The sequence below is a fragment of the Dromiciops gliroides genome, chromosome X (assembly GCF_019393635.1).
Source record: "Dromiciops gliroides isolate mDroGli1 chromosome X, mDroGli1.pri, whole genome shotgun sequence".
NCBI lineage: Eukaryota > Metazoa > Chordata > Mammalia > Microbiotheria > Microbiotheriidae > Dromiciops > Dromiciops gliroides.
Window position 1 is genome coordinate 19,970,200 of NC_057867.1, and position 15,166 is coordinate 19,985,365.

The 15,166-nt window shown below is 39.9% G+C and overlaps 1 long non-coding RNA gene across 1 annotated transcript; it reads right to left on the minus strand.

Moving 5' to 3' along the window:
* Nucleotides 1–1,234: 1,234 nt before the first annotated feature.
* On the minus strand, nucleotides 1,235–13,389 carry LOC122733665. Its single transcript, XR_006353940.1, has 3 exons — nucleotides 13,253–13,389; nucleotides 11,325–11,416; nucleotides 1,235–1,319 (listed from the first exon to the last, which is right to left on the minus strand). It is a non-coding gene; the product is annotated as an uncharacterized LOC122733665 (long non-coding RNA).
* Nucleotides 13,390–15,166: the final 1,777 nt, after the last annotated feature.

Sequence of the window (15,166 nt, forward strand, 5' to 3'; positions counted from 1 at the left end):
ACATGGCACAGCTCACAGGGGGTAGGAGAAGAAAAGGGAGAGATGTATGGAATACTGTGTTGTAAGAAACAGAAAACATCAATGAACAATTTTTAAATGAGGTCAAGAATATAAAGGGTATTAATGGAGAGGTTGGAAGGAGGAAAGAAAGAGGTTTGGGACGTGCAGAGTGATTCCTTCCACCTCTGTAGCCTCAGGATCAGGGCTTGGCTTGAGATCTCCAGTGTTGAGAGATAAGACTTTTGCCCTGCTTTGCCCACTTATTTGTGTGTCTGGCATCCACGTGTCTGTCTTCTATCAGTGCTCAGGTAACCATGTGTCTTTCCTCGGTCAGTGTGTTGCCTGTCTCATGTCTATGGCCACATTTGTCCCCCAAATTTGCTTCCTCTTAATCCTGTCCAGGTTGTCATGTGGCTGGCTCTGACACCTGCCTGATCTTCCTCTTGCTCTTGCTTCTCCGTTCCCAGTTCCTATGTGTCCTTGAACTGTTTCTTGGTTTCCTCCCTTCACAGGTGCATGGCCCCCTTCCTGCCTCCCTCCTTCCCTTGTAGCCAGGTCTGTGGGTAAATTCACATTATGTCAAAATTGCTCTACGGAGAGGTTTGCACAATGGTCCACTTACACAAAGTGAGAAGTGTCTGTAATTGATTTTTTTAAAAAAGATGGCAATAGTGGAAAGCAGTTTGGTAGAAATTTGATAAACCAACTCTTCACATCACATATGCAAGTAAACTATAAATGGATACATGAATTAGATATTATAAAGTAATAGTGATAATTGATGAAAATTATAAATGAGAAGTATAAATAAGATATAACTACAACCATTAATAATTACTCTAGTTTAGACCTACAACTCATTAATTTATTCATTCAATAGCTATAGATTAAGCTCCTCCTGTGTGCTGGGCACATGGAAAGACAGGTGGCCTAATTAAGCAATCAAGGAGCATTTGTCAAGTACCTACTGCATAACAGGCATTGTGCTAGGTTCTGGAGATGTAAACACTATTAATAACAAAGTCCCTAACCACTGGAAGCTTTTATTCTAATGAGACAGAAAATATATAAAAGTATATAGAGAATAAATACAAATAAAAGACCTTCTTTTGTTTATTTTTAAGGCAGGCTGGGAGCAAGGCAGTTGAGATCAGGAAAGGCTTCATGGAATAGGGGATGCTCCAACTGTGTCTCTATAGAAGAGAGGGATTCTTTGAGGCCTAAGGATAGAGGGCCAGCTTGAGAGTCAGGAAGGTTCAGAGTTCAAGTCCTGCTTCAGATCCATGTTAGCAGCATGATATGAGAATCAGAGCACCACCCTGAGAAAAAAACATGTGACTAAGCATCTGGAAGCTGTCTGGCGTCTGGAAGTTACTGCCTGTAAGTCTTGTCTATCAATGCTATCAGCCAATTAGCTTGGAGCTGTGTGTGTAGGGACCATGCCTGGGCAGGCCCACAGAGGGCTTCCACTCCAGTGAAGGGGGAGAAGGCTTTTTTTTTTCCTGTCCCTTGGAGGTAGCAAGAGGATCAGCTTCAGGTGCAGGGAGCAAGTTTCCTTTTCTTTCTTTCTCCACAGGTTTCTCTTTGTTAACCCTTAATATATTTTAATAAATGCTTAATGCCCAAAGACTGGTGCTAAAGTCTCTAATTTAAGGCAGCCACACATTAGATTTTTTAGACATCACAGTTAGAATTTTAGGCTCCACAATAACCACAGTTAAGTCACCTAACAGTGCCCCTAGACAACTCTGTAAGATCAGATGCATTCAGATAGTTGTCAATCCTACTGAGGAGACAGATGAAAGAGGACTTGACTTGGAACACTCTGACTTGCCCTTGCCCAAGGTCACATAGCTGATAAGCGCCTGAGGCTAGATTTCAACTCAGACCTTCCTAACTCCAGGCCCCATGCTCTAACCACTGAGCCCCCTAGATGGAGGGATTCATTCAGAAATCTCAGAACACTGTTGCCAAGCAACTGTTCAGGAAGCTGCCTTGAGGCCAGGGAAGGGTAGGAAAAGAGCTCATTCTCAGTGTATTAAAGTTCTGCAAGTACTCAGCCCTTTCTAAATACATCACCCACCCTGAGGCCAAATGCTAGCTGCCCTACCTGAGTTAGGAACTCTCCAAGTATCTTTAGGTATGGTGGGTGCAATGGTCTGAGAATAGGACCTATAATCCCACAGACAGTGTAAACTACCTTTGATATAAACTGCAAGAGAAGCTTCAACTGTCCCATGGAAAAACTTGCACTTGACCCCTGGGCATCCCTGGCTTCTGGCCTTCTTCATTCTGTTGCTATATAATACCTGACCTGGCCCAATGGGGATGAGGACATGAATATGTGTGTGTGTGTGTGTGTGTGTGTGTGTGTGTGTGTGTGTGTGTGTGTGTGTAATCCATGCTGGTGCAGTCTGCTTCTTTCTTTGGAATTGAATACCTTCCCATTATGGAATACCATAATGAATGCCATCCCTTGGATGGTCTGTGTCCTTACAAGTTTGTTCCCCTTGAAATAGAGATGGGAGAGCCTCATGGAAATCCTCTCATCATCCAATTTAATTAGTTCAACCTGTCAACAAAAGGGTGGAGAGAAATTAAGTGACTTGCTCAAGGTCATGAGCCTGTAAGTATCAGAGGCAGGATTTGAACTCAGTTCTTCCTGACTCTAAGCACAGAAGACAGAGGCAGTAATATCCCTTTTCATGGCCCTCATAACCTGTGAAGCTTTAACTTCCACCTCCCCTGACCTCAACACATGTACACACACACACACACACACACACACACACACACACACACACATGCGCACTCCTGAGTTAGCTTCAGTGTTTACTTCATCCAAATGTCACTTCCAATCAGATGTATAAAATTCATTCATTCAACAAGTTTTAAGCAACTGTGGTGTGTTTCACCTTGTGTGTTGTATTTTTATGAAGTAGGATAGGTATAGAATGGCTTCTTGAAATACTTCATGTTCCAAGTGGGGACTTATGAATCATAAGGCTAGTGGCCAAGCCTGAAATGCCAGGAGATCCAGGCACAGCAGGCAGATGGCCACCCCCCCACCCCAGGCCCCACAGCAATAAGCAACAGACTGGAAAATCAGCAAAAAAACAAACAAAAAAATCTCTGACCGTAGAAAGATACTGTGGTAACAGGGAAGATGAAAACACAAACTTAGAAGAGGACAACAATGCCAAAACATCTATAGGCAAAGCCTTAAAGAGAAATATGATTTGGTCTAAGGCCCACAAAGCCTCCTAAAAGAGCTCAAAATGGATTTTAAAAATCATATAAGAGGGGCAGCTAGGTGCGCAGTGGATAGAGCACCGGTCCTGGAGTCAGGAGTACCTGAGTTCAAATCCGGCCTCTTAACATTTACTAGCTGTGTGACCCTGGGCAAGTCACTTAACCCCAATTGCCTCACTAAAAAAAAAAAATCATATAAGAGAGTCAGCAATCATGATCTCAGATAAAGCAAAAGTAAAATTAGATCTAATTATTATAAGAGACAAAGAAGGAAACTTCCTAAAAGATACCATAGACAATGAAGTAATAACAGTATTAAACATACATGCATTAAAAGGTATAGCATCCATATTTCTAAAGGAGAAGTTACAGGAGAAAATGGACAGTAAAACTATACTTGTGGGGGACCTCAACTTTCCCCTCTCAGAACTAGATGAATCTAACTACAAACTAAACAAGAAAGAACTTAAGGTAGTGGTTAGAATTTTAGAAAAGTTGGATATGATAGACCTTTTCTTAGGAATATATGGCACCTACCAAAACACTGACCATTTATTAGGGCATAAAAACCTCACAATAAAATGAAGAAAAGCAGAAATATTAAATGCATCCTTTTCAGATCATGATGCAATAAAAAATTACATTTAAGAAATGGCCATAAAAAGAGAGATTAAAAATTAATTGGAAACTAAATAATCCAATACTAAAGAATAAGTTGGTAAAAGAAGAAATCATAGAATCAATCAATAATTTCATTAAAGAGAATTACAACAATGAGACAACACACCAAAATGCATGATATGCAGCCAAAGCAGTACTTAGGGGAAATTTTTTTATCTCTAAACACATATCAATAACATAGAGAAAGAGCAGATTAATGAATTGGGCATGCAACTAAAAAAGCTAGAAAAATAATGAATTAAAAATCCACAATTAAAGAACAAATTGGAAGTCCTGAAAATCAAAGGAGATTAAAAATGCTGAAAGCTAACAAAACCATTTAAGTAAGAATTAAAATAAAAGCTGGTTTTATGAAAAAATAACAAAAAGACAAACCATTGGTTTATTTCATTTTTTAAAAGAAAGAAAAAACCAGTGCCTAGTATCAAAAATGAAAATAGGTGAATTCACCACCAATGAAGAGAAAATGAAAGGAACAATTGGGAGATATTTTGGCTAATTGTATGCCAATAAATCTGACAATCTAAATGAAATGGATGAATAATTACAAAAATATTAATTGCCTAGATAAACAGAAGAAATAGAATATTTAATTCATTTTAGACAAATAATACAAAACAAAATTGAACAAACCATCAATGCACTCCCTAAGAAAAAATCCTTTTGGCAAAAAGGATTCACAAGTGAATTCTACCAAATATTGGAAAATAGGTGAAGAAGGAATCCTGCCATATTCCTTTTATGACACAAATATAACATTGATACCTAAACCAGGAAGAGCCAAAACGGAGAAAGAAAACTATAGACCAATTGCTCTAATGGATATTGATACAGAAATGTTAAATAACATACCATCAAGGAGATTACACACACACACACACACACACACATACACGTAATCTTCATATACCAGCAAGGAGATTACATATATATGTATATGTATATATGTGTGTAATGTCCTTGGTATTATATATATGTGTGTGTGTGTGTGTGTATTCACATACATATATCTCTTTATATACATGTGTATAAATATATTTTTACATATACTATATGTAATATATATTTGTGTTTGTTTATATACATACACACACATCACCAGGATCATACACTATGAGCAAGTGGGACTTATATGAGGAATGCAGGGCTGGTTCAGTATTAGGAAAACTATAAGCATAAGTGACCATATCAATAACAAAACCAACAGAAATCATATTATTATCTCAAGAGATACAGAAAAGGCTTTTAACTAAATACAGCACCCATTCCAAGGAAAAACAGTAGAGACTATAGAATTAATGGAGCTTTCCTTAAAATGATATGTAGTATATCTCTAAAGCTATCAGCAAGCACCATCCATAATGAGAATTAGCTAGAAGCCTTCCCCATAAAATCAGGGGTGAAATAAATATGCCCATTATCATCACTATTATCACCACTAATATATCACAATATTGTACTGGAAATGTTAGCTTTAGCAATAAGAGAAAAAAAAGAAATTGAAGCTTAAAATAGGCAATGAAGAAACAAAACTATTGCTCTTTGCAAATGGTATACTTAGATAATCATAAAGAATCAACTAAAAACTAGTTGAAATAATTAACAACTTCAGCATAGTTGTAGGATAAGAAATTAACCAACATTAGTCATCAGCATTTCTATATATAACCAATAAAGTCCAGTAGCAAGTGATAGAGAAATTCCATTTAAAATAACTGTTAACAATATGAAATACTTGGGAGTCTACCTGCCAAAATAAACCCAGGAACTATCTGAACACAATTCCAAAACACCTTGCATATGAACAAAATCATTTGTAAAAAATTGGCAACATATTAATTGCGCATGGGTAGGCTGAGCCAATATGATAAAGATTCTACCTAAATTAATTGACTTATTCACTGCAATGTCAGTTGAACTACCAAAAAATTATTTTACAGAGACAGGAAATTTTGAGGGAGTTTTTTTTCCTACTGTGAGGCCTAAATTGGTCTCTGTATAACTTCCGAGTATTCCTCATGATTCTGACCTCTGAAGCCAAGAAAAGCAAGTCTAATCCTTTATCCACATAAAAGACTTTTGATTTTTGATACTTTATGTCACAGGTTTCTCTGAAACTTCATTTAGGCATTTCTTATAGTGTGGTAATATTCCATTCTATTTATATAACATAATTTGTTTAGGCATTCTGCCAATTGAAGAGAATTCCATTAGTTTCCACTTTATGACTACTACAAAAAAAGGTGTTATAAATATTTTTGTACACACAAGTCTCTCTCATCTTTCTTTGATCTTTTTGGTGTATAGGCCTAATACTCATATAACTTGATCAAAAGGTATGCTCAGTTTAGTGCTTTTGGAACACACTTTAATATTGATTTTCAGAATGGCCGGACCAACTCACAGCTGCACCAACAGTTTACTATTGGGACTGTTTTCCCAAGTCTCTCCAACAATTGTCAGTTTCCTTTTTTTAAATTGTCATCTTTACCAATTAGTTCATAAGGGCAATTAGTTCTCTTAAGTATCTCTATTTGTTTTTTGTTTTTTTGCAGAGCAATGAGGGTTAAGTGACTCACCCAGGGTCACACAGCTAGTAAGTCTCAAGTGTCTGAGGCCACATTTGAACTCAGGTCCTCCTGAATCTAGGGCCAGTGCTTTATCCACTGCACCACCTAGCTGCCCCCTTCTATTTGGTATTAATGGTCTATTTTACTCATAGTTATAAAGTAGAACATCAAAGTTGCTTTAATTTTTATTTTCCCAATTATTATTAATTTTGATCATTGTTCTATTTGTTTGTGGATAGTTTAGATTTCTTCCTGTGAAAACTACTTATTCATATTCTTTGGCCATTTATCAGTTAGAAAATTAGAATTAGAAATTCTTCTTATCTTTATAATTGAAAATTGGTTCTCTATATACCTTATACATGAAAGATTTTTTCTATTTACCTACTTTCCCCTTTAGTTTCAGTTGTATTAACTTTCTTTTTACAAAAACATTTGAATTTTATGTAACTTAAATGATCATTTTTACCTCCTTAGATCCTCTCTGTCTCTTCTCTGTTCCTGAACTCTTCCTCCATCTATAGATGAAAAAGGTAATTTCTCAGTTCTGGAGTTTGTTTATAGTGTCTCCTTTTTGTGTAATTGATGTGTTCATTTGGAACTTATCTTGGTTTATATTGTGAGATGTTGGTCTATACCTAATTTCTGCCATACTGCTTTTCAGTGTTCTCAGATGATTTTCTCAAAAAGTAAGTCCTTAAAGTAAGCTTTAGTCTTCCCATTTCTGGAACACTAAACTACTGCAATCACTGGCTTCATAGACTGTGCCCAGATTGCCTCTCCTTTAACATAAAGTCTAAGATTGAGGGGTCACTTCCTCCCGGCACTCCCTACATTTCCATTTCATCAACCAGTTCCTTCCTAGTACTGAGAATCTGATCCAGAATATTCAGTCAATGTACATATGTTAAGCACTTACTATGTGCCAGGTAATTTGCTAAGTGAGTGGTGTAGATACAAAGAAAAGCAAAAGACAGTCTCTACTCTGAAGGAACTCAGCCTAATGGGGAAGATACACTTACAGACAACACAAAATCCAGTAGACATGAAAGATGAACAGCTCTTGTTATGAGAGAAGTCAGCCGGTATCGCATCCAAAGTGCAGCCCTGAGTGAAACAAGACTGGCAAATGAAGGCCAGCTTACTGAAGTTGGAGCTAGATACACATTTTTCTGGAGTGGCCACAATGAAGGGGAGGACCATGAATCTGGTGTAGGTTTCACAATCAAAACTAATCTAGTCAACAAACTTGTATGCCTACCAAAAGGAGTGAATGACAATTTGATTGCCACTTGCAGGAAAATGCCACACCAGCATCATCAGTGCCTATGTTCCCGCCATGACAAACTCTGATCAGGTCAAAGAAGAATTTTATGAAGATCTGGAGACCCTCATCATCAATGTGCCCAAAGAGGTCAAGCTTATAATTCTGGGTGACTTTAATGCTAGAGTAGGCTCAGACTACCAGACATGGCAGAGAGTCCTTGGGAAGAATGGATTTGGAAACAGCAACAGCAATGGTCACTTACTACTGAAGACTTGTGCATCTCATGACCTTCTCACCACCAACATTGTCTTCAATTTACCTAAACACAATAAAACTTCATGGATGCACCCTCACAGCAAAAAAAAAAATTAATAAACTATTTAATAGACTATGTAATTGTAAGGAGAAGAGAGAAACAGGATATGAGAGTGACTAAGGCAATGCATGGTGCAGAGTACTGGACTAATTATAAACATCCTTTCCAAGATAAATATTTCCATTCAACAAAAGCAGTGTCCCCAAGGCAAAATGATTACCAGATTAGATATCAACAGATTAATGTCAACAGATTAGAACCCTTCTCTTAGCCAGAATAGTTTGTTGCTAACTTGGAGGGAAAGTTGAGCCAACACATGATTGGCAACAGAAAAGGAGTGGGCAGCTTTCAGAGATTTGGTGTACAGCACTACATCTGATCATCTGGGTCACAGCACCAAGAAATATGAAGACTGGCTTAACAAAAATTATGGAAATTCAGAAACTGCTAAATAAAAAATGAGAACTCCACAGGGTTAGTTAGAGAATAGTTCATCTGTGTCTAAGAAGGCAGAATTTAACTCCATCAAAAGTAAAGTGCAGGGGGGCAGCTAGGTGACACAGTGGATAGAGCACCGGCCCTGGAGTCAGGAGTACCTGAGTTCAAATCTGGCCTCAGACACTTAATACTTACTAGCTGTGTGACCCTGGGCAAGTCACTTAACCCCAATTGTCTCACTAAAAAAAAAGTAAAGTGCAAGTGAACATTGATAAGGACATGATCCTGGAGAAATGAGCTGAACACTTTCATAGTGTTTTCAATAGACCATCATCAATCAATCCTGAAGCCACTGACCATTTAACTCAGGTTGAAGTCAACCCCTTTCTAGACAAATTTCCAACTAAAGAAGAGATTTTTGAATGCCATTAGGACCCTTTCCTGTGGCAAAGTACCCGGTGATGATTCTATTCCAGCTAAGATTTGTATCTTTGGGGGTCCATTGCTCATACAAAAGTTGACTGAAATTTTTTGGTTTATATGGCAAGAGGAGGTTATCCCCCAGGAATTCAAGGACATCTCCACTGTCCATCTCTATAAAGGTAAATAGATTTACCTGTGACAATCACAGGGGGTCTCTCTCTTAATTATTGCTGGTAAGATTCTTGCCAGAGTCCTCCTTAATAAGCCAATCCTTTTCCTGGAAGATGGTCATCTACCTGAGAGGCAGTGTGGCTTCAGAAAGGGCAGAGGAATGGGTGACATGGTGTTTGCTGTCTGACAATTCCAGGAGAAATGTCAGGAGCAGAAAAGAGGTCGGTACACAGCATGTGTTGATTTCATCAAGGCCTTTGATACTGTCAGTCATGAGGGCATATGGAAAATTATGTCAAAATTTGGTTTCCCAGAGAAGTTCATCAGTCGTATATATCAATTTCATGATGTCATGCTTCCCTGGGTTCTGGATAATGGGCTGTTTCATCTAGGAACACCTGTTCCTAGAAGAAACAAAGGGGGGAATATGATGAAATAATGGGATTTAGCAGATACTCAAAGACCCACCTGGAGATTAATCTATACTGATTGAATCAAGTGAGAGTGATTGACTGCTGATTAAGCCTACTTCAAGTTAATTGTATTGTAATCACACCTGGCTATCCCTTAAGAAGGTATTGTTCTCAGAAACTAGACTGTGAACTAAACTTGAGAACACCTTCAAAGACAATGGATTTGGATGACGCCAACCAATCACCTTGAAGCAGTGTGTAAGGACTGCCTCTGTTCCAGATCTATAAAAAAACTTCCATGAACAGCTTGCTAAGGTGCTCCTGATTAAAGCAGGCTCTTGGAGGAGGACTTCAGGAAGAACCCAACCAGGCTGGAACTCTAGGCTAGACTGGAGCTGAAGCTTCTGATTTAAGGCAACCACAGTTTAGATTTTAAACATCACAGGGCAATACTCTCACTCTTTCCCAGTCACCAATGGAGTGAAAATACTGTGTGCTTGCCTCCATGCTCTTTAGCATGATGTTTTCAGCCATGTTGTCAAACACCTTCAATGAGGATGAACACTATATCAAGGTCAGCTACTGCACTGATGGGAAATTAAGTGGAGGAAGGGTTTGAGCATGACTTTTTGTTTGCAGATGATTGTGCACTCGGTGCAGCCTCTGAAGCTGAGATGCAACAAAGTATGGATTGACTCTCTGCTGCTTATGATAATTTTGCCCTAACAATTAATACCAAGAAGACACAGGTGCTCCATCAGCCAGCACCACACCATCCATACATGGAGCCATCAGTTACAGCAAATGGAGATGTTTTGAATACTTTGACAGTATAATTTCCAGGTATGTACACATTAATAATGAGGTTGATGCATGAATTGCCAGAGATAGCTCAGCATTGGGGAGGCTCTTAAGGAAAGTGTGGGAGAGAAGAGGTATTAGACTGACTACCAAACTGAAAGTCTACAGAACTGTTGTGATGAACTCATTGTAGTATGCCTGTGAAACCTGGACAGTCTACCAGTGCCATGCCAGGAAACTGAATTGCTTCCATATGAATTGTCTTAGGAATATTCTGAAGATCACCTGGCAGCAACTGCCAAGCTCTACTGCAGAGAGCACAACTCTGATGGGCTGGCCAAATTGTCTGAATGCCAAATATACTCTTGCCTAAAAGACTATTTTATGGAGAATTAAATGAAGGCGTGTGCTCACATGGTGGTCAGAAAAAGCAACATAAGGACACTCTCAAGGTCTCTCTTGAGAACTTTGAAATTGATTGCATGATGTGGGAGACATTGCACAGGACCGCCCAGCATGGTGTGCCCTCATCAGAGAAGGTGTTGTGCTCTATGAGCAAAGCAGAACTGAAGTAGCTCAAAGGAAATGTGAGATGCATAAATTTAGAGAATCCAACCCAAATGTTCACATGGACTATTAGTGCCCGACTTGTGGTAAAGCATTTATTGGTCTGATCAGCCACAGTCAGACACGCTGTAACTTGACTCTAACCTAGTGATGTCATTTTGGTTCTCTTTGAAAATGAAGGACAACAATCAACAAATTACTGCACTGTAGAACATGTGTGTGATGAGTACAGAGAAATTTGGAAAAATCATTGTGAACTGATACAAAATGAATTAAGCAGAGCCAAGAAAACAGTATATATTCGTGGTAGCTACACCAATTTAAATGGAAAGAACAACCCACCAAAAAATTAAAAATACATGGAACAAAACATTAAATAATAAGTAGGACTGAAAAGCAAACATGAGAAGACACCATTATCCTACCCCATCCAGGAGGTGAGAAGTCCACAGGTGTTACACATTCCACACTTCTTCAAAAATGCATCAATCAGTTGTGCTTGCTTTTCTTTCCCTCCCTAAAACAAAAAATAGTATTTGTCCCAAGGGACAGCTCTGGAGGATGGGGAGAGGGAGGGATATATGGGATACATTGATTATGGAAGATACAGAAAAAAACCAATAAATTTTTTTAAAAGAAGTCAAGAATCTCAAGGGTAATAATGAAGGGGGGAATCAGGAAAGAAAGGAATTTGGGTTAGTGATTATCAGTAGCAGATCTCAAACAATACTACAAATCAGTGATTATGAAAACAATTGTTGTTTAGTCCTGTGTGACTTTTCCTGACCCCATTCAGGGTTTTGTTGGCAAAGATACTGGAGTGGTTTGCCATTTCCTTGAGCAGCTCATTTGACAGAGGAAAAACTGACGCAAACAGGGTTAAGTGACTTACCCAAGGTTACATAGATAGTAAGTATCTGAGGCTTGATTTGAACTCAGGAAGCTGAGTCTTCCTGAATTCAGACCCAGTAGGCCATCTAGCTATCCAAAAAAAACAATTGGAACTTGTTAAAAATTGAAAGGTTGATCGATAGAAAAGATAGGTATACAATTATACAAGCAAACAAATAAAATAGTGTTTAATATGTCCAAAGACAGCAGTTGGCATTGTGGGAAGGGGTGTAGGGGAGGACAAACCATTTTAAAAATAACAGATGGGATGAAGGAAAAGCAGTTTGCCAGAAATTTGATAGGACAACAACAGCTCACACCACCTATCAAATTAAACTATAAATGGATACATGCATTAGGCATAAAATGGGAATCAATAGCAAATCAGAGGAGCAAGGAGGAAATTACTTTTCATATCTGTGGATAAGGGAAGAGATCATGATAGAACAAGCAATGGAGAGGATCACAGAAAATAAAATGGAGAATTCTGCTATAAAGTTAAAATGCTTTTGCACAAATGGATCAAATGGAGTTAAAATGAGCAGGGTCACAGTTGAGTGAGAAAAAAAAAAACATCTTTGCAGTAAAGTTCTCTAAGGACTGTTGCATATGCAAGATATAGAAGGAACTCATTCCAGTTTCCAGGATTAAAAGACATTCTCCAATACATCAAAGGAACAGAAAGTTTTCAAAGGAAGAAATCCAAGCTATCAATAGCCCTGTGATAAAATACTCCAAATTCCTCATAATGAGAGCAGTGCACATTAAAACAACTTTCTCCTTTCAGTGTGTAAATCATAAAGATCCACAGGGTCAGGGACAGTTCCCTCTTTCTGTTCCACAACAAGGTACCTGGAAACGCCCCTTTCCCCAGGTGATCATTGAAACCAGAACAAAAGCTATATATACCATTGAACTGAAACAAAAAAGATGATATGGAGAAGGGGAAAGGAAGAGTTGCTAGACTGTCTGCTCTCTCCCCAACCCCAAAGTCAAGCCAAGGATGGGAGGAAGGGAGGGCAGAAACATCCCATGAGGAGGGGAGGGAGGAAATGTTCCCAAAGACTTCTTCCTGTTGGACTCCACCATACCCCACTCCAACCCATGACACCCCCCCCAATCCCCCAGCCCTCCAGACAGAAGCCCAGGGAGGCAAGAAGCTCCAAATAGGAGCAGCCCTAGAGGACTAGGCACACACAGGTTTGCCCCTGACCACACACACCCATATATGTGCATGTCCACACACAAGTGATCCTACGCAACACACACACATGTAAACAAAGTTATTGATACTCCCAGGGCCTTCCACCTACCCTTACACACATCCTCCAGAGCACCAAGAAAAGCCAAATGGAAGGGTGGGCTGGGCTTCATGAAAAGACTGGGGCGGGGGAGGGGGAGGGGGGGAAGAGAAGGAGAAGAAAGGGAGGGCTGAGGCAGGAGCAGGAGAGGGGGCATTTACCTCACACACAGCCACTTAGGTACTAGCAGGACCTTCAGGACCAATCTGGAAGATGGGGCTAACCAAAGAAAGGGGTGTGGAGGGGGAGGAGAAGGGAAGTGGGTGAGGGGCAAGCAGACCTCCAGCGGCTCCTGTCCCACTCACATTCTCCAGACAAAGACTTAAACTTAATAGAGGATGGGAGGGGGCGTGTACTGTGACGTCACCACAGGGTGGGGCTAGTCACCTACCACAGTATAGGGGGAAGGGAGGAGTGAGGGGAGGGGTCTCTGTGACATCAGGCCTAGAGCAATAGGGAGCCCCCCTCCTGGTTTCTCTCAACCGTACCACCCCGCCTGGCTAGGGGAGAGGGCCACAGTGCATCTTCCACATGGAGGGGGGCCTGGGGATGAACCGGGTCCCAGGCTCCTGAGGGCAGCTGCTGAGCTCAGCTTGGGGTTGTTGAGGGTCAGCCCCTTTACAGAAACTAGAGGGGTGGGGAGGGAATGGAGACCAGGCTGAGGAGCGGGCGGTCAGGTTCGGGGAGAGGGAAAACACAATAGCTGCAGCAGCATTTGCAAAGCACCAGCCCTTCAATGGGACTTGGATTTCTCACAAGCCCGAGAGCTGAGGAGGAAGGGGGTGGTCTGGGGGAGGGGCAGGTCTCAGCCTCCTTTCTCCAGGCCTGAGGAGACAAAGATCAGATGTGGACCGGGAGCGCCCAGGCACACAGGCATGTCTACTGCCTTTTGTTCATGTGGGGGTACCCTGGTCTAAACCCTATGTAATATAACCCTTCCAGAGCCTGGACAAAAAGGACACACACCTTCCTTTCTGGCTCAGTCTCCTCTACCAAGTAATTTTATATATTTCTTTCTAAAACAGATTTGGGGTTTTATTCTCTCCAACACCAGCTGCTCTGCCACTACTGAATTGGCATAGTGGAGAGACAACTGGAATTGGAGTCACAAGACCTAGACAGAAGTGCTGCCTCACTAACTGTATGACCCTAGGCAAGCCACTTAAAACTCCAAACCTCAATTTTCATATCTGTAAAATGGGGGTGATAATAATAACTATGGTAAATTACAGGGTGGTTGTAAAGTTCAAATGAGATTTGCTTTTCAAACCATGAAGCCATATAGAAGTGTTTATTATTATTCTTATCATTATTATTCATCTGTTAGTCTTTTTGATGGAGTTTACACATTATACTATTGAATCTTTTCTTTTTAATCTTCTTTACATCACTGCATAGAATTGCTGTCTTTTCTAACTCAATAAAAATATTGGGATGATACCTCATCTGCTACAGGCTCCATGAAGACATTTTTAGGACAATTCTAGGAGGAGACAGGACTGTGGGGATCACATGTTCCTCATCCTGTTCCCACATGGTTTTCAGGTGTTTTTTTTCCCCCGGGGCAATGAGGGTTAAGTGACTTGCCCAAGGTCACACAGCTAGTAAGCGTCAAGCATCCGAGTCTGGATTTGAACTCAGGTCCTCCTCAATGCAAGGCCAGTGCTTTATTCACCGTGCCACCTAGCTGCCCCTGGTTTTCAGTTCTTCCTCTAAGTCTCTATATGCTTTTCATCCATGGGGCTTAGAGATGAGGAACATTTGGTATGTCATTAAAACATTGTTCTTGAAATTTACAGATCAATGTTACAACTAGGAGACGGAAGTAATAGTTTTGTTCCATAACAATATTCCACTTCTGGTACAATTTATTTCTGAATTCTCAAGGATAGCCTGAGGTCCCCATTTGTAATATGAACATCTGTTATCCATTCCCTTTTGAAAGATATTGAGCTTCTGATGGATAATTCCAGCCACCAGTTCATGTTTTACTAAGTATAATACATAATCGAGAGCTTTCACCCCAATTCAATAATGACAGACATATGGTATCTCATTTGACTTCATTCAACACC